At 39.2% G+C, this 19,112-nt stretch overlaps 1 long non-coding RNA gene across 5 annotated transcripts in view; it reads left to right on the top strand.

The window, feature by feature from the left end:
* Positions 1-19,112, top strand: part of LOC116555175 — a 170,994-nt gene that overhangs the window by 52,261 nt on the left and 99,621 nt on the right. The window contains exon 6 of one of the 5 annotated variants that reach the window (XR_004270411.1): positions 8,404-9,265. The exons of the other annotated variants lie outside the window; for them this stretch is intronic. This is a non-coding gene — a long non-coding RNA (uncharacterized LOC116555175). Of the gene's footprint in view, positions 1-8,403; positions 9,266-19,112 lie in introns of those variants that run through there. 5 annotated transcript variants of the gene reach the window in all.

Raw genomic sequence — 19,112 nt, 5'->3', positions numbered from 1 at the left:
TCACAGAAGAAAAATATAAAGCTTGAGAATGGGTAAATATTAGACATTTCAAGAAGAGAACAGAGGGATGAACACAGGCACAAAAATGAGAAATGGGAAGTGTGTTTAAGGCCTTACTATTCATAGTGTGGTCATGGACCAGCAGCACCAGCATGACCTAGCAGCTTGATAGAAATGCAGACTCTCAAGACTTGCTCCAGACTGACTGAATCAGAATCTTCATTGTAACAGAACTGCAGTGATTTATAAGCAATTATGTTTGCGCAGCTAAGCTTTACAGTAGTGGTTTTCAAAGTGTGATTCCCATATCAACAGTGTCACCTTCCCCCGTGAACCTGAAGACTTCTTGAGCCCAGGAGTTTGAGAATGGCCTCAGCAACATAGCAAGACCCCATGTCTACACAACAAATTTAAAAAATAGCCAGGCATGGTGGCATGTACATGTAGTCCCACCTACTCTGGAGGCTGAGGCAGGAGGATCTCTTGAGCCCAGGAGTCGGAGGCTGCAGTGAGGTGTGATCATGGCACTGCACTCCAGCATGGATAGCAGAGCTTGAGCCTGTGTTTCATTAAAAAGAAAAAGAAATGCAAATTCTTGAGCCCTATCTCAGACCTGCTGAATGAATATCTCTGGAGGGAAGGCCCAGTAATGCTTTTTAACAAGTCTTACAAAGTGATTCTGACACATGTACAAAGTTGACAACCACCACTCCAGAGCAGGGTTGCAAAAGCCTTCATGGAAAAGGACCAGATACTAAATATTTTAAGTGAGCTTTGTGGGCAATGAGGTCTCTGTCATAACTTCTCAACTCTGCCAATGTAGCAAGAAAGTACCAATAGGCAATCTGTAAAAGAATGAGCATGGCTCTACTTCATTCAAACTTTATTTATAAAACACTAGAGGACTGGATTCGGTCCATGGGTCATATTTGCCAACCCTTTTGCTAGAGCAGATTTTCAAACTTGCATGTGCATTAGAATCACTTGGGGAGTTTCATAAATCTTGATACCCAGACTGTATCCCACACCAATTAACCAGCATCTCTATGGTTGGCTGAGGGATCAATATTTTTAAAACTCTCCAAGTGTTTTACACTCTCTCTGGAATGCACAGAAAGGGATGAGGCCAGATGCTACAGAACAGAATAGACGACCTGAGACAGAGGGGTTGAGAGGGTCAAGGGAGATTCAGCAGGAAGGGCAGCTAGAAGCCTGAAGGTAGAGGCCTTTCAAATTGGGATATTCCCCAAGCACCATGGGATTTGAATATCCATACAGGTCAGGGCACACATTTTCATTTTTTTCTTAACCACATGTTACTGCATTTAAACCACAATATTAAAAATGAGAGACGTCTGAACAAGGAATAGGCCAAATGGCTTTTAATTCCCCAACAGCAAAACCCTGTTAATACCTTGCCCTGTGTCAGCAAAATAATTGTGGTTCAAGTGAATATAAAACACTTCCATTCAATCTTCTCCCTCCTCCCTAAGGCAAATGCTTTCTTATCATGGAGAAACAGTACTCCTCAAACTGTCAGACTGCATCAGGGGAGTTGAACAAGAATTATAAAGCCAGGCTAAATCAAAGCATCAGCTGGAAGGGCAAAATTCTCCTGTAGGTGCATTTTCCTTAGTCCCTTTCCTAACCAGAGACTTCACTAATGCTACTGTGGAAATGCTCTGAGAGACTTTTGCAAGAAGACGAATTAAAATGTTTTGGTTGCAAGTAGCAGAAGCAGTCACTGGCTAACACAAGTGAAAACAAAGCAGTTAACTGAAAAGATCTGTGGTAGCCCAGAGAATAGAATGACAGGCTAAAGAATTGGTCTTGGGGAGGACAGAATCATAGAGGATCTGAGCCTTTGTGATAGGAGCTATGCAAGGTCTCTTCATGGGGCTGCCTTCTCTGTGGGAACTTTGCCTGCTTTCTGCTCTAGAGTCCCACCATCCAAGGTGCCACATCCAAGGAGAGAACATCTGATTGGCCAAGCATGGGCCCCAAGACCTTAATGAACAGTCCCACTTTGATTGATGATTCCCCAAAGTCCATCTCGAATTTTATTGCCACAAGAAGGAAGAATAGATGCAAGGAAGGCAAAAGTAGCAGATGCCCATTACAGCGAATAATAATCAATGTTTTTTAAACAATGCATCTAGAGATTCAAACAGGATTTGTCTCATATTGATCATGGGACTGGGCACACAATCTCTTACAATCCTCAATGGAGAACGCTTATCGAGTCATAGGTACTGGGGCAGGAAAAACTTAAAAATACAACCCCCTCTTTTACAGGGGAGAAAACGGAGGATGACTGAACAACTTTCCCAAGCCTCTTCCTATTCATATTTAATGTTTTAGTATATGTGCTGCCGAAGCGAGCACTCATATTTAATATTATTCATGAAAAATGTACAATCAGATAAGGGTCCAAGCTGGACCCTTCATCTAGTGTATTCTGTCTATGGTTATGAAAGTGAGTGTTTTTTAATTTCCCTGAAGACCCTGTGCATGAGTCATGGTTGCTCTTTTAAAGATGAAAAATAACAGCATCTCACATTTGTCCAGGGGTTCTTATTTAAAAAGCACCAGTGGCCGGGTGTGGTGGCTCACACCTGTAATCCCAGCACTTTGGGAGACCAAGGCAGGCGGATCACCTTAGGCCAGGAGTTTGAAACCAGCTAACATATAGTGAAACCCCATCTTTCCTAAAAAAAAAAAAAATACAAAAATCAGCTAGGCGTAGTGGCACGTGACTGCAGTCCCAGCTACTTGGGAAGCTGAGGCAGGAGGAGAATTGCTTAAATCTGGGAAGTGGAGGTTGTCCCGAGCTGAGATCGCACCACTGCACTACTGCACTCCAGCCTGGGCGAGAAAGGCTCATCTCTCAAAAACTAAAAATAAAATAAAAATAAAAATCACCACTTCCAAGGCCCCATATTCCAGAGATTCTGATTCAGTAGGTCTGGGTAAAGACCCAGGAGGCTGCTTTTTCACACAAGTACCTACATACCGTTTGTCTGTACAATGCATTTTAAACAACAGTGTGGTTCCACACACAAGTGTTTGCAGAGACCAGAGAGGTCATGTGGGTAAAGCCAGGAGAGGATAAGACAATGAAAAGAGGCCAGGATGGTGAGTTGGGAAGTACATGTCCTGCCTAATGGTACTTGGACTCCATCTGTTTTCAAGCACCCTGCAGTCTAAAGAAAACCTTATTGGAGGACATTTTGCTGTCATAGATTCTATAGGTTGTGAGTGCTGTTAGTGCTTTCACATCAATTTTATCACTCAATGAACTTCTAAGATGGGAAAAAAATAATCATTACGAACATGCTTTCGTGAATAAAAAGTAAGGAGGGAGGTTTAGAGGAGCTCCCCAAAGACTTCATGGCATCTGCCAAATTTGAACACAAATCTAATTTCTAAACCTAGGTACTTTGCAATACACCCAAGTAATGCACCCCTCTTTATTTTTTTAACTCCTCTCTGTCATGTGGTCTGCATAAACAACATTCCTTTTAAATGTGATTATGTCTGTTCAATCATAAATAGGGCAGAAAAAAACAAAGCCTGGCTGTAATTTTTTAAATATGTGAAAAGCGTGCAAAACCAGCAGAATCTTCAGAATTTCAAATTGTGATACAAAGCCTGGCATGTCATTATGCAAAATTACCAAAAGCCTCTTGAAGATTGACCCAGTTTGCATAGTTTTCTCCATTTTATCCAATAAAGTTAAAATATATTATTCTCATATTACAGTTGGATGATTTAGAAACACAAAATATGTTTGGCACAGATTCACAGTTCCTTAGTAAAACAAAAGACAAAGTCCCCGCAATCGTTAGAAAGTTAATTATTTATCTTGGCCAAAGACTCTGACTGTTGCCATGACACAGATTAAAACAGCACTTTTCAAATAAGGTGGTTATTTCATGTCAAGCTTTGAAAGTGCTAGGCTGAGTCCCTCTTTCAGTAATTGGAAATTCTGGACCTATCTTACTCAACACTTCAAACCCTTGTAGTATTTCTATATGATGTTAGAGTTTGAGAACAGAATTAGGACTAGGTTAGAGGTTAACTGTGTAACATCAGTCTTTCACAAAACAAAGCTTGGTTCAGGGAACATGCCTTGACCTACCTTAACCTAAAATCTGTGTGATAATGAACCAAGTTATAACAAGGTTTTACAGTACATGGAAGACCTTTTGTGGACGTTAGAACTGCTCAAAGGAGGAGAGAGAAATACAGATCCTTCTGGTTATAAGGAAACATACTTGTGGTTTTAATTGGGTAAAAATGAGGTTACAAAATAACATTAAAATAAGGAAAATTTTATAAGAAAGGAGACAGAAACTAAGTTATTGTCTACAATATGTAAAGAGTGCTTAAAAATCAATAAAAATTAAAAACCAACCAACTACAAAGATGGTAAAAGGATATTGACAATTTATGAAAGAAGAAATCAAATGCCCAATAAATGCATGAGACACATTTAAAAAAATCTTACTTTTACTAAGGATGAAACAAATGTACATTAAAACAGAAATAAGACAAAAATTGTCATCTACCAATTTGATAAATATTTAAAAAATAATACTTAAAAGTGGAAAGGGTGCCGTGAAAGAAGGATTCTGAAATAATGCATGAGGAAGTGAAATTTCATACAATAATTCTGGAAAGCAATTTGGTATATTATATCAAAATGGTAAATGTTTCCTTACCCGTATGAACATATTGAAAGTAAAATGTTAGAATTGCAGTCCAATATTGGTTTCTAATAATGTATATTTATATACTTTTATTGTAATATTTTTATAATAGAAAATTGGATGATCCTCAAATGTTCAATAAGAGGATTGGTTAAACAGTCCAGAGCTATTTAGAGATAGGGAAAAGCCAAAATGTGTTTTCTCCTCTTTCACACCAACCAAGCATTTCTGATACCAGATGTGTATATGTGGGGGGAATCTCTCCACACATCAACCAGTTTTCCAGCAGACACCATCTGGGTGTCCTCTAATTCAAGTCAATTCTGACACTATCTACCTGGAGTTAGCATCAGATACCACAAGCTGAGGGCTTGATTCTACCAGTCTGTCCCCCACTTTAGATGTCCATTGCAGCTGGTAGTTGTCACCTCTGCTTCTAACAGACTGGCTATGAATTCAAGGTTCTCACAAACCCCTTCTTGGGTTTGATTAATTTGCTACAGGACCTCACAGAACCAAGGGAAACACTTTCCTTATGTTGACCTATTTGTTATAAAGGATAGAACAGCCAGATGGATGAGAGGGACAGGAAAAAGCATGTGCGAAGGAGCATGAAGCTTCCAACTATCTCCAGAAAACCACCCTCCAGTCACCTACACATATGCAGCTATCTGAAAACTCCTGATCTTAGTCCTTTGGGATTTTGTGGAGGCTTCATTACTAGGCATAATTGATTATGTTATTGGCCATAGGTGATCATCTCAACCTTCAGCCCCTTTCTCCTCTTCAGAGGTTGGAGGTTGAGGTTAAGGCTGAAAATTCCAACTCTCTAATCATCTCTTGGTCTTCTCAGTAACAAGCCCCCATCCTGAAGCTATCTAGTGGACCCCAGCCACCAGTCATCTTATTAGCATATAAGACATTCATCACCCCAGAGATTCCAACCATTTTAGGAGCTGCACATCAGGAAACAGGAACAAAGACCACATATATGTTTTACAGTATCACAAGGACATATCCATGTGATGAAATATCTTGCATTTATTTCAAACATCAGCTTGTAAAGAATATTTAGCTTTTGGAAAAATTTTAATGTGTGAAAAAGGAAAAATACAAAATGTAATCTATAGAATAATCTTAATTTTGTTTAATAAATACATTCTGTGTTAGTTCACTTGGGCTTCCATAAGAGGATATTAGAGACTGGTGGATTAAACAATAGACATTTATTTTAAGTTCTGGAGATTAGAAGTCCAAGCTCAAGGTGCCAGCCACATTGGTCTTTGGTGAGCCTCACTTCCTGGTTTGCAGACGGCTGCCTTCTTGCTATGTCCTCACATGACCTTTTCTCTGTGTAGGGCACACACTCCATGTTTCTTCCTCTTCTTATAAGGACATCAGTCCTATTGGATTAGGGTCCCATCCTTATGACCTCATTTAGCTTCAACTACCTCCTTGTTAAATCAAGTTTAGCCTGAAGCTGGCTCCTTACATATTTTAAGTTCGGCATAAAGGTTTTCTTGTATGTCGTGAACTATATATAATAAGTGGAGGTGTAAACAAACCATAGCCTACACTTGTGCCAATCACTGAGTTTTGGCCAATCAAATGTAGCCAATTGTTGTAATCATGTTGAAATAAAGCAAAAACTAAACTGTAACCTATCCGGCTGTTTCCATTTTCTGCATGTCACTTTCCTTTGTCTGTCCATAAATCTTCTCCCACCAGGTGGCTGCGCTGGAGTCTGTGAGTCTGCTGTGGCTCAGAAGGCTGCCTGATTTGTGAATCATTCATTGCTCAATTAAACTTCTTTAAATTTAATTTGGCTGAAGTTTTTTCCTTTATCATCCTTAAAGGCTCTACCTCCAAATATAGTCACATTGGCATTGGGACTTCAATTTGGGGGCACACAATTCAGTCCACAGCATGTTTCATATTCATCAAGGAAAGGTAGGAGGCCAGTCATGGCGGCTCACATCTCTAATCCTAACACCTTGGGAGGTTGAGGTGGACAGATTGCTTGAGCTCAAGAGTTAGAGACTAGCGGGGGCAACGTGGTAAAACTGCATGTCTACGAAAAATCAGTTGGGTGTGGTGGTGTGTGCCTGTAGTCCCAACTACTGGAGAAGCTGAGATAGGAGGAGGCAGAGGTTGCAGTGAGCTGAGGTAGGAGGAGGCAGAGGTTGCAGTGAGCTGAGCCTGGAGGCAGAGGTTGCAGTGAGCCGAGATTGTGCCACCACACTCCAACTTAGAAAGAAAGAAAGGAAAATGAAAGAAAGAAAGAAAGGTGGAGAAAAGGAGGAAAGAAAGAGAGAGAGAGGGAGAAAAGGAGTAAAGAAAGAAAGAAAGAGAAAGAAAGAGTGAAAGAAAAAAGAAAGGCAACAGAGTCTTAATATTGATTACCCTGAACCTGAGTAATGGAAATATACGTCTTTTAATTTTATGGTTTTTCTTGTCCTCTTCCCTCTTCCTTCCTTGTTTTTTGTTTTGTTTTCATAATCATTATGTTTTATAGCAGGGGGAGAAGGGTAAAGAAATGGGAAAAATGAGTCAACACTCAGTTTCATAGATGTGGGGAAAATCATGAAAATTAAAATCATAAAACTGGAATTTGAGTTACATTATTTTGGTTAAAAAGGGTATGTAATCTTACGCTTCAGTTTCCAGAAGTGCAACAAAGGGATGAAAAGAATATTCATCTCATGAAATCACTGTGAGAAATAAACTAGATGATATATATGAAAATTATTTTGCAACCTGAACACTAGTTTTAGTTTTTTTTCTAAACTTCATTCATTTTAAAGACATTTGGAGACCATTTCCTCTGGGCATAAATGCCTTCTACCTGGGATGGGGATCTATATTTATATCTATAGTTATACCAATTTCGATACCATTTAGATCTGTATCTAAGTCTAAGCTTTGATTTCTGAGAGTTTACAGCTCACTAGAGGTACAGAATAACAATCAGGACCATGTTAAGGAAAAGAGATCGGGCTGGGAGGTGGCAATACAAAATCAAGGAGAAGAGGAGAGGCAGAAAAGGGAAAATGTGAAATAAAAAGCCAGCCAACTAGTTATACAAAATATGAGCAGAACTTCAGGCATGTATTGTATAATGGTCACATGTTAATTTTATGTTCAATTATTAGCCTCTTTGCTTTTCCAGACCAAGTCTTCCCTTTCTGACAGGGCCATCAATTACAAAGACATGACTTGTTAACATCAGAGATAAGTACATGACTGGCTGACCAATCAGAAAACCTTATCCCCTGGGAGATGGTAATTGGTTCAGAGGTGAACAAGTGACACTAGCGGGGCTAGAGACTTTTTGCAGCACTTTTAAACAAGAGTTCACCTTAACCACTCCTTCTGAAATCATAAAAATTAAAAATATAGTGAATTAATGATTATGCAAACTAGGACACTTTTGAGAGTGAAAGAGGTTGCTATCCATACACATGTTGAAATGACAGATGTAAACTGGACCTATCTTGGACAAACTGTGATATGTGGTCACCCTAGTTAAGGACTGTGCAAATCCAGAACTACTCAGAACTATCATGTAGAGAGTACATGCCTGCAAATGACACCAGGAGAAAGCAATGGGAGAGAGCCAGAGAAAGAGTGCTGGTGACTTGTTTGTACATGATGTCTGATGCTGCCCACTTACGGAGTTTTCTATTTATAGGAGGCAACACATTTCACTTTTGCTTAAGAAGGATCTTGCAGAAAGTGAAGAAGAGCAGGAAGGGAGAAGGCATTTGAATGAAGACTGATGTTCTCCTTTGGCCTGAGGATTTAGGACACATTCACTGCCTGATCACTGTGGCCCAGAAGCCACAGCCACTGCCGAGAGATAGAGGCCCCATGTTCCCTGTACATATCTTCCCCAAACCCTTTCTGAGGCTCCTATGTTCACAGAAACAGGCCTGGTCCTCAAAAGGATAGCTTTCTACCATACAAAAGAAAGTTTTTTCGTTTTGAGCAAGACATCCCTTCTGATTTTCCTACTTTTGACACGGACTAGGCCAATTAACAAATTCTAGAGGGAGAGACACTTCCAAACATCTCTTAACGTTCTGGCTTCACAAAGGTTAGAAAAGCTGTTATGGAGAGGATGGAGCCTTTCTCCTCTTCCTGGGAAAGTCTGAAGAAGAAAGGGGCTACTGAGAAGTCTAGTGGATTCAGCAGCTAATACATATTGTGTTTAAATAGGCATCTTTTGTTAACCTGAGGTAGGGAGGGTGTGTTAGGCCATGCTTTCCTGCTATGGAGAAATATCTGAGACTGGGTAATTTATAAAGAAAAGAGGTTTGATTGGCTCACGGTTCTGCAGGCTGCACAGGAAGCATAATGACATCTGCTTCTGGGGAGGCCTCTGGAAGCTTCCAATGATGGTGGAAGGCGGAGAGGGAACTTGCACATCACATGGCAAAAGCAAGAGGAAGAGAGAGGTGGGGAGGTGCCACACACTTTTAAAAGACCAGATCTCATGAAAACGCACTCACTATTGTGAGGACAGCACCAAGAGGATGGTGCTAAACTATTCATGAGAAATCCTCCCCCATGATCCAGTCACCTCCCACCGGGCCCCACCTCCAACACTGGGGATTACATTTCTACATGAGATTTGGGTGGAAACACATCCAAACTATATCAGGTGGGTAGGTGGGTGAGGGGGTTGGCCATCTTTTCAGATCTAAAGAAAGTCAGCAAATCTCCCAAGAAAAAAACTCACATGACTGGCTGTTATATCTTGCAGCCCAGCTCAGGGAGTTCTTAAACTCATAAGGATCTATGAGCTCCCAGATTTATGGGCTTTGAAATAGACTTTGTAAGTACACAAAACCAAAGTTCTTTATTAGAGTTGACACATTTATTTTCTTCATTCATTCTTCCTTTTGTGATGTTTTATTTTCTTATTTCTCTTTATTTATATGGAATACTTATCTCTCTTTCACTTTCATCCCACTACAAACATCATCTATTCTTTCTCTTTAAGACTTTCTTTTTGGAAATAATTTCAGCTACATGAAAGGATTGAAAGACAAAGTACAAAGAATTGTATACCCTCCGCTGAGCTTCCCTAGATGCTCCACTAACATTTTCCCACATTTGCTTTATGCTCTCTCTCTCTCTTGCTATCAAACTTTCTCTCTCCATCTCTCTCAAATGCTGTCTCCTTCTCCATAAATATAAATTTATTTTCTGAGCTGTTTGGAAATAAGTTGTAGACAAGATACCCCTTAACCCCTAAATAGTTAATCATAAAAATAAAGATATTTTCTTTCACAACCACAGTAACATTCTTACAATTCAAAAATTAGCATTGAAACACTATTATCTAATTTGCAGAGAAAATGTACAGCAAATTTAATTTTTCTCAACCAGGATCTAATCCCAGATCACACCTTGTATTTTAGTTTTCCTGTTTCTTTAGACTCCCATAATCTGGAATATTTCCTCCATTTTTCCTTGTCTTTAATGATCTTGACATTTCTGAAGAGTACCAGCCAATTACTTTGTAGGATATTCCTCATTTAGGGTTTATCCTTCAGTATGGGCTTCCTCATGATCAGACTCCAGTAACACATTTTAGGCAGGAACAACCCGAAAGTGATGTGTGTCTTCAATGCATTATATCAGTAGTTTCGTAATGTCTATTTGCTGTTTCTGGTAAGTCAGCTCTGACATCTTCCTTAATGTTATGTCTGCCAGATTCTCCACTGTAAAGCTACCATTTTCCCTTTGTAATTTACAAGTGTCTTATGGGAACATTGAGGGTATTTAAGTATCCTGTTTCTCGCCAAACTTTTACCCACATTGTAGCCAGTATATTCATCCTTCCTTGAATCAGCTATTACTACCATGTTGGTCAATTGATGATTTTTCTAATTCCATCATTCATTCTTAATTGATTAGTTGATATTCTATTATTAAAAAGAGCATCTGCTTCTTCTCCATTTATATATTAATTAAGTTATAGCAGGATTGATTCATGAATTCATATTCTATTCAATAGTGTTTAATAGGTTCTAATCTGTAATCATAATTTTGACATTCATATGGTCTCAATTTCTCTCCCTTTTCACATTTTTCATTTTCCTGCTTCCCTTATCCCCTTGGTTTCCTATTCCCAGCCTCCCAGCCCCATCTCTTTTCCCTGTCCTGGTCCTAAGCCCATCATTTTCCTTTATTCACTAGATGGTCCAAAATGCATGCAGTTTCTCTTCCAGCCAGTCTTTCCTCATTTCCTGGGACTGCATCTGCCACTGGAGCAAATCTGCTACTTTCTAAAGGTGATCTAATCGTAAAGATGCCAACTGCAGTTAAGTGTCTCAATATTTCCAAGGGTTTATAACTCGGCTATAAAAATTCACTTTAGGCTACAGCTTGACGTATAATTTCTCAGCCCAGGAGTGAATTTCTTTAACCATTCCCTTTAATTCAACACTACTTGATTCAATGTATCTTTCATGCTCTAATAATATACGTTCATGAGTTGTTACCATGTCAATACAAATCATGTCCCTTGCTAAAGTAATTACTGAGGGTAAATATGAAAAAAGTTAGAATTTCACTGATTCAGAGTTTATGAAAAGAAAACAGTATTGATCTTTTATGTTACCCTCTCTTCTATTCCTCCTTCTACTGGTAAATCTTCCATCTATGAATCCAGAAAGTTTTCTTATGTTCAAAATAAATATATTATGGCATTTGTAGGATCCTGGCTTCTTTGCAGGGGGTTGTGTCTAATTTTTGTTTCATGATCTGGGTTCAAATTAAGGTACATCATTTGACTAAAGGATTGGCTGGATATTCTTTATCTTGATAACCAGAATTTGTAGAACTGAAGTATTTAGAAATATTAGTTGTAGGAGACTGGGCAACTAGCTGTGCAGCTATAGACAAATTGTAGGAAGGGAAACGTGACATGTTAGAGAAAGGGTTGAATTTGAAAGCAGATTTGTATTCCAAGTCTGGCCCCCTCCAGCCACTGACAATATGAATCCAATCACCTCAGCTTTTCTCTGACTCATTTTCCTCATCTGTAAAAATAAACAGTTTTAGGCCGGGCGCAGTGGCTCATGCCTGTAATCCCAGCACTTTGGGAGGCCGAGGCAGGTGGATCGCGAGGTCAAGAGATCGAGACCATCCTGGCCAACATGGTGAAACCCCGTCTCTACTAAAAATACAAAAAAAATAGCTGAGCGTGGTCGCGTGTGCCTGTAGTCCCAGCTACTGGGGAGGCTGAGGCAGGAGAATTGCCTGAACCCGGGAGGCTGAGGTTGCAGTGAGCCGAGGTCGCACCACTGCACTCCAGCCTGGCGCCTGGTGACCGAGTGAGACTCTGTCTCAAAATAATAAATAAATAAATAAATAAATAAATAAATAAATAAACAAACAAACAGTTCTGGGCATAATGACCCATAAGGTCCCTTCTAACTCTAATGCAGCTCTATAATCCTTCAGCTCCCCAAAACAATTGCTCCACTATTTCATTTTAATATGACAAAGCAACTCTAACCTAGGATTGGGAATAGTGAATAGAATAGGACTGGAGTTGTTGCTGTCAGAACAGTAGATTTAGTCAAGTCAGGAAAGAAAAAAAAAAAAGAAAAAGGAAAACAACTAGAAAAATTCAGTGGGAAAAGTTTGCTGATTTGCCTAGTTGTTTGTTTAAACTCTTTTAATTCATTTGATCAAAGTGGTCTCCTGTGTATATCCAGTCTCAAAGGGCGGCAGAGGTAGAACATCTTTGAAATTGACTGTACATACTTTCTCTCTTTCTAGTCCTTTATTACCATATGTACAGAAGGAAGAATGCTTTCCTGGATAGAGGAAAGTATTGAGGAATCTTAGATACAGAATCAACCATTGAACCTAGTTGAGTGCCTTAGACTTAATGAGCACTACAAAGCCAGCTATTGAAGAGAATCACACTGAATCTATACAGAGTCTTTCTAGTTCTTTGACAGTTTCTTTATGTTTCTGTTAATTACTTCTCTTTATTGTTCTATGTCTTTAAACAAAAGATAGTTTCAAGCATTATCACTGTTCTTATCCTCTTATTCTGTGCTCTCTCCCTAAATGATTTTGACCTATTTTCTGGTTATACTTAGCTTCTGAGTGCTGATGATCCCCAGATCTTTATTTCTGGGCTTGACCTGTCTTCTGATACACAGATTTGCATTTCTAAGTACGATTTTCAACAAGAGGCCCATCAGTATCCTAAATTCGACATGATATAAATGGAAATATTTGTTCTCACCAAGAAATAGGTGAGATTAGGAAATAACTTGTATTATGGTTAAAATTCATATTCCTTTTATTCCTGGCATGTTGTCTAGAAATGTTGGCGTCATCTTCAACTTCTCTCTTCACCTTATCTACTTTTTCTCATCTCTGAAGCTAATCAGGCTGTGTATGCTAGTCAAGTTGACCTCCTTTTCAAGTTTCCTGTATTTAAATTCTGTCCTTGAAAAGAAATAAAGGAACCCAAGCCAGTCATTCTACCTCTTAAATGTTGCTTTCTTTCTTCGTTGGGTTGCAGGGAGGATTAAATGGGATCGTGCAAGTAAAGTGCCTAGCACAACTCCTGGCACATAGCATGAACTCCATAAATGCTGCTGTTGTCTTTGCTTTTATTACGTTTTCATCTTCCCCTGCAATCCTTTGACATCCCTGTGTTACCTTCTTTTAGCATGTATATCAGTCTGCCTTGTGGTATCCTTAGGTACTCATGTGTTGATTTTACCTGGGAAACTGTAAGCTCCTAGAAGCAGCCAGTTCAGCTGGGCCCTCTGCAATCAGCCATCAGATAACCAGAAAATAAGATAACTCATGAAAGATTATGTATTAAGGGCTGAGCCTGAAAATGGCAAGCTTCCCCTCAGCCATATCAATGACCTATGTTGCAATGACCGGAATTAATCACAAGGCTCCATTGTGGAGAGGGAGGGTAAGGACTTGCTATCTTCCCATGTGCTCAAGAGGGAAACAAAACAGTGTGGAGAGCACATAACAGTGTCTCTGCCCCATAAAGTGTGTGAATGGGGGAGAGGTATATAAAAAATGCAAGACAAAACAAAGACAGTACAATTTCATTTCCCCCAGATGCCTGAAGTTCCTTTACTGTAATGTTTTCTAAACTTTGGTCATTCCAGCACCACATAAGAAATTTTGCTGTGATTCTATGAGTCCTTTTTTTTTTTTTTTACATGCACTTCCTTTATTAAATGTTTTTTTTGTTGTTGTTTTGTTTTTGTTTTGCCCAGGCTAGAGGGAAGGGGTGCGATCTCCACTCACTGCAACCTCCATCTCCCGGGTTCAAGTGATTCTCCTGCCTCAGCCTCCTGAGTGGCTGGGATTACAGGCGTATGCCACCAGGCCCAGCTAATTTTTGTATTTTTAGTACAGACAGGGTTTCCCTATGTTGGTCAGGCTGGTCTCGAACTCCCAACCTTAATAATCCAACTGCCTTGGCCTCCCAAAGTACTAGGATTACAGGCATGAGCCACCGTGCCCAGCCGTTTATTTTTAAAAACAGATTTTTTTTCATCACTGAGACAAATAAAAAACCAGTATTTTTCTAATCTATGTCAAAATAAATCATGAGTACTAAAATAAATTCATCCATTGCTCACCTAAAACATTTTGCATAGCACAGGGATTCCACATTTTGAGAAATACTGCCTTACTGCATTACACACACACACACACACACCCCTACACACTTTTTAAGTGAATATTTACTGTTGGGCAGATGTGTTGAGGAAATGTAGAACAAAAAAGAAATTGCTAGGCTTTTTCCTCGAAAAGTGTTTTCCTTTACCTCTTTTTTCTCTCTTTCCCTCTTTCTTCCTTTCCATCTTCCTTCCTTCCTTTTTTTCTGTACCTCTCTCTCTCTCTCTCTCTCTCTCTCTCTCTCTCTCTCTCTCTCCATCTTCCTCTCTTTCTGTTACATTTTGAAGAGGATGAGAGAGGGCGAGATCTTGGAAGAAATGCGTCTTTTATTAGTTCGCCACAGTACTTCTCTTGAGACATGGTCATGAAGGTGACATCCTAGCAGAATGAAAAAGTCCTGTCCAATCCAATGACCTGTGAAGCTCTGGGGTGACTCCACTACCCTCCTACCCACCTCCCACTCCCATCTTCATTTCCTGAGCTAGCACTACCCTCAGCATGCCAGACTTCTTACCACCATTTGCAACTCCACTCATCAGAACAAAAAGCGTGGCAAACTGTGCAGTCTTTCAAGGTGAATGTTAGCAGTAGCAGAACCAGTTGGGGCCAGTGGGTGCAGGTCAGGTTAGCCTTGTCAGACTTGACCACAATGCTGAAACGCTGGAGTTGTTATTTTTACCTGTCCTCAATTATGCTGAAATGAGGAAAGCCTTCTAGCAAGGTCTGGGGATTCAGGACAGGAATCAAAATGGCCCAATAGGAGTGCCTGAGAAAACAGTTCATTTTCTCACTGATGGAGTTTTACATCTAACCAGTAAATTTTATCGGAACCCTCTAACTCTAGTAAAATACAGCAAAGTGCAATAAATTTCACTTTATGGGTTTTACAGTTTAAAAACAGCCTCAGGCAGTCTGGTTACTGAGGGAACCTGGTTGGAGCAGTCTCCAAGGCTTGGTTGTTGTATGCGGAGATCAATGCAGATGACCCCATACAGGTTAGCGACCAGCCATTCAGGTAAGGTGTTACCTCCCGCTTGAACACCACTGAACGTATGATGTAAGTTCTGTGTCTACACCTGTAAAGCTGGCTTTAAACAGTGAAGGAAAAAAGCAATTAAAGTACTAAACACGAAGCTCCTAGCTTCCCTGGGACAAGAATAAATGAAATTCATTAAAGACAAGAATTTAGTCACTGACTTATTGCAAGATAGCTGACTGCTTCATAAGGTCCCTTGGCCATTTTTTGTTTTTTGTTTTTATTTTTATTTATTTATTTTTTCAAGTGGTTTTGAACTTGGAGTAAATCAAACAACATTCCTTAAGGAAAACTCTTCCAACTGCACCTCAACCAAAATATTTTTATAATTTTCCCTGAGGTAGGCTTTTGTTTTTTCAATTGGATTTTAATTGACTGTTTTCCTTACCTTAATAAGTTATTAAAACTTGAGAAGTTCCCTAATTCTAACAAGGCCTGGTCACAAGAGCAATTTGGATCATATGGGACCTCCCCGTACCCAGACTTCAACCAGCAACCTCGGATCCTATAGTTTCTTAATTTTTGTTATTTTTTAATCAACTAGGATTCATGTTGAGTCCTTGTAATGGATCCACTGTCTAAAGCCTTTTGCCTTTGTGTAATGATAAGACCCACTGGCATTTACTATTTGGCAGTCATGGTTGGAAGCACTTTATCTGTGTTGCCTTGTTTCATTCTAAAAATCAGCCCATGATGTATAGCTTTATTCTGGCCCCTTTACAGAGAAGGACACCAATTTGCCCAGCGTTACAAAGATAGCAAGTGGGAAAACCAGAACCAAACTCCGCTTAACATCCTGCATAGGTTCTTGGACATTGCTATTTTAAGCGAAACAATATACAGCAGTTCTTCAAATAATACTGTTTCCCTTCAAGTCATTTTGTTGTAACAGTGATGGAAAACAGATTGGTTTGTTATAGGTCATTTGGCTTAAAGTTTCCTTTTTCAAGAACCTATGGACAATGTTAAGCAAGGACTTACCATACTCCCTTCTGGGGGGCGCCTGGATGGTAGATGCAGTGTTCCCCATCAAAACATTTATGTGCATGACTTGGTAAGTATGAGAGTTTTTCTTTTGTCCTGAGAAGGATGAAGTTGTTTTCTAAGACTGTTAAGGAACACTTTATAGTCTTTAAAATTGGGATGGAGAGGGTAGGGCAAGAACCCAACTATTGGTTCTAGGTTCACGAAAAGACTGGGAGACATTGCAATTTGGGAACTGAGTGATAACTTAAGCCCTAAAGAAGGGGAAAATCCACAGTCAGGGTATCCCACTGCACTGGCAACTCCCTCCAACCACAGACCACAGGCTCTCCCTCCTAAGAATGCATTGGCAGAAGTAGTTATGAAGAAAATGGCTTAAGTGGCCAGTAGATATTCTCAGCTATCTGTCCCCAGAGAGGCCTCAGGCACCCCACTCCCCATTCTCCATCTTCTATCCCAATTGTGTTTTGTATTCCTTGGTGGTCCTCAGCACTGCTTAATATAAATATGCTTATCATGTTTTCTTATCTCTCTTCTTACTAGAATGTCAGCTCCACAAAAGCAGGGATCTTATTTGTCTTGTTCATTGATCCCCAGTGCCTGGCATATGGTATAACCTTAATAAATATTTGTTGAGTAAATGAATAAAATGTAGACAGGAGATGTACCTGGAAGCCAGAAATAATTCAGAGGTGTTCACTTGTGGTGGGGGAGGGTGATTAAATGTGCTGAGATGGAAGTCACCAAGTAAGAACTGAGAGGCATCATCATTTTGAACTGGTGAAGTCTTGAAAAGATTTGTTACAAACAAAATTTCAATATAAGCATCACCACTCCCATTTTACAAATGAGAAAGCAAACGCTCATAAAAATTAAATAAATTACTTGCCTCTGGTCCCACAGACCATATGTGGAAGAACAGGAATTTGGGACTCCGTCTAGCTGTTTCTATAGCTCATGCTGTTTCTACTCCACCTTGTTAGTGAATGTCTACCACTGGGGCCTGTCTTCTATCTATGAGGTGGATGGACGGGAAGAGACAACATGGGTATAAATCTCTCAAAGAACAGCTGCAACATATCTTTTATTTTGACAGCAATATGCAGGGCCAAAATTAAAACAAAACGAAACAAAACAAAATAAAAACAAACACAGCCAAAGTTCATGGCCTTTGTCTGCCAAGGCACAGCCAAAACAAAAGGGAGATCTCTTTGATGTAGGTGAACTAAAATGACCTCTTCATGGTCAGCTTAAGACCTAAAAATGTTTGTAAGCTGCAGTTACATAAAAGTGACATTGAGCTGTCCTTTTCCATGGACCACATAATTCTCTAGGTACCACAGCATGGGAATGATAATGTCACAAAGAAAGAGACTGTGGTGTTAAATGTGTGAGGTCTTCTTATTTAGAGCGATCTTATTTTCATTGTGGTTGACAATTATAGGATTTGTTGCTTTCACTGTCCTTGAAATATCTTTTCAAACAGCAGTGGTGGAGTCTTTGCCCCGTCCCTCGATCCTTCACAACTCCCAAGAGAGTTCTGAACTTTATTTTGCCAAGTGCAAAGAGAGTCAATGAGTAGTCAATGGTTGCAACTAATCAATATCTTATCCCCAATTCAACTTCAACAATGGAGAATAAAGTGACTTTTAAAAGGAGACCAAAGGGGAATTCTGTTAAGAACATTTCAGGAAATATATAAAGTAGGGATTAAAATGACATCTTCTGCCTTTTGCTAAGAGATTTCATTTCTATAAACAATTCTAAGGAAAATAATACTAAATGCAGAAGTGTTATGCACTTTGTTAAGCTCTTTGTTGAAACAGTACTTATGATAATGGGAAATTGGAGAAAACCTAAGCAGCTACAGCAGGCAAAATGGTATGTAAGTTATAGTTACACTCATACTGGAGATATGAGGTAATAATCAAAAGATTATGAAATAACATAAGGAATTGCTTATGCTTTAATGCAAACTGGGAAAAAGTAGAAAACAAAAATGAGTATTTGGTATCAGAGTAACTATTAAAAACCTTAATACATAGGAAAAAATATTGTAAGAAAATATACCAAAATGTTTGAAGGTCTAGATTTATATGACAGGATTAGAGATTATTTTTCTTTCCTCTATTGGCTTATATAAATTTTTCAAGTACGTTTTATGTTTATTTAAGGAAAGCATCCTGATACGCTTTATTTTTTTAGCTTTGTTTTTAAAAGAGAGATTTCCAATCTCCTTGCAGGAAAATAAATTCATATCAAATAATTTCTATTTGTTGATGAATGTGACTTCCAGTCTGCATGAGATGAATCACCCAGCCTCTTTTAAAGCATTGGGTCTGAACTGGAAAGACACCTCTGAATATCCCTGAGAGAATCAAGTGCTGTTTCAGAAGTATCCTGGTTCCATGAGAAAATGGAGATGAACAGACTAAAGTTCTTTTCATATCTGAGTCCTGTTAACATCTCTAAATGAGAGAACACACTGAGTATGGTAGCTGGAATTCTGAGGTCATTCTCAAAAACTCATGGCTCCTGGTATAAACACTCCTCTTGTTACTCAGTCAACACTAATTTAAGTGTTGCTTTGAAAGGATTTTCCAGATGTAATTGAGGCCTCAAATTAGTGAACTTAAGATACAAAAAATGTCTAGGTGACTCAATCTAATTATATGAACCCTTTAAATTCA

Source organism: Sapajus apella, unplaced genomic scaffold (assembly GCF_009761245.1).
Source record: "Sapajus apella isolate SASKATOON/1434 unplaced genomic scaffold, GSC_monkey_1.0 scaffold14, whole genome shotgun sequence".
NCBI classification, from domain to species: Eukaryota; Metazoa; Chordata; class Mammalia; order Primates; family Cebidae; genus Sapajus; species Sapajus apella.
This window is presented reverse-complemented; position numbering and strand designations above follow the sequence as displayed.